Genomic DNA, 1,852 nt, shown 5'->3' on the forward strand with positions numbered 1-1,852 from the left:
AATATAATAAGATATTTCCACAGTAGCTATTTTTTATCTTTATTTGCCTATTTTTCACCTGATATTTTTGCATACTACTTCCAGTGCTAGGAAATTTTTAAATGAGGGTGGAGTTTTGTAGACACTTAAATCACCTTAAAAGTTGTTTTTAGTATTTTCTGCACACTTTATAGCTTAGTGTAGGTCCCAGTGGAACCAGTGTTTTATCATTTGCCAAGAAATTACTTACGCTCTGATTTCTACAAGTTACTTCTCTATGACTCAGTTTTGTCATAAAATGGGAATAATAAATTCACCTACTCCAAAAGATTGTTGTGAGGACTGATTGAGTCAATTCATATAAAGATCTGGAATTAGGTCTCAGAACTCATATAAAGAACCTGGCAATTGGGTGATCAGATTTCAATTTTCATTATACTAAGATTATGAAGGTACTTAAACACACAGACACACAGACACACACACACAGACACACACACACACATCAAAGCCTTCCAATGATTTGTTGCTTGTCCAACTTTCCCTTTCCTTTGGCAATATCTTCATGGTAAATCTAAGTTTCATGGGCTTCCCTGGTGGCGCAGTGGTTGAGAGTCTGCCTGCTAATGCAGGGGACACGGGTTCGAGCCCTGGTCTGGGAGGATCCCACATGCCGCGGAGCAGCTGGGCCCGTGAGCCACAATTGCTGAGCCTGCGCGTCTGGAGCCTGTGCCCCGCGACGGGAGGGGCCGCGATAGAGAAAGGCCCGCGCACCGCGATGAAGGGCGGTCCCCGCACCGCGATGAAGAGTGGCCCCCGCTTGCCGCAACTGGAGAAAGCCCTCGCACGAACCGAAGACCCAACACAGCCAAAAATAAATAAATAAATAAATAAATAAGAAAAAATCCTTAAAAAAAAAAAAAAAAAAAATCTAAGTTTCATGAACACAAATTACATACCCTCCCTAGCTGCAATCATTTTGTTTTTTGAAATTGAAGAAATGCTAAACTACACCAGAAGTGACCCATGACAAAGAAGACATTTTGAAACTAACAAAATAAAGAAGCTTCCTACTAAAAAATGGCAGTTTAACATTGGACTAAAAATTGGGTAAGAGATCATCTTGTCTATTTTAATCATCAATTATCTTCTGAAATAGATGGTGGCTATGGTTATTGTCAACCTTCACGGAAAAGAAATCTTGACCCCAATGACTACAGAATGTAATGCCTTCCAAAAATTTTAGGGGGATGAAATATAGCATGTTCCTCATAACAGTGGGAAATCATACTTTGAAAAAGGCAAACCAAATACAGATTTTAGGCCCAAGAATATTAGCAACAAGTTCGCCTTGTCTATAAAACAAATGTGAGTGACAACCACAACATGGAGATAGTTGTCAGAACTAAGCACATACACTCTACTGTAGGTCATCCTCAAGGTAATCACATGATGGCCATACGAAGAACAAAAGGAGGGTAAGCTTCCAACATACACCATATTTGGGTGATTTTAAAAGACATCTGTAATGGAAATGCTGAAGTATACTCTTTCCCAAAGATTTGTTGGCAAACTTAGATTAGCGTGTGTGCACATGCATACTTATAGTACATGTGGTTTTGTCCAACCTCATGAGTGAAAAACTTCCCTGGAAGTTTCATTGTTTCAAACTATATCTTTTTTTTTTTTCTGTAAACTTTGCCATTATGGCAAAAGTACTGCGAATTTTGTTGATTATTATTTTCAATTGCTTAGATTTTCTCTGCTCTGAGCTGGTGCCAGAACATACTCAGTGAAATCTGCCCATTCTGGAAAGATTGTAGATGAAAAGCAAACATACAAAGTGAAGGAAGACAAACATGCTCCCGAATGA

The sequence above is a fragment of the Balaenoptera acutorostrata genome, chromosome 17 (assembly GCF_949987535.1).
Source record: "Balaenoptera acutorostrata chromosome 17, mBalAcu1.1, whole genome shotgun sequence".
Lineage (NCBI taxonomy): Eukaryota > Metazoa > Chordata > Mammalia > Artiodactyla > Balaenopteridae > Balaenoptera > Balaenoptera acutorostrata.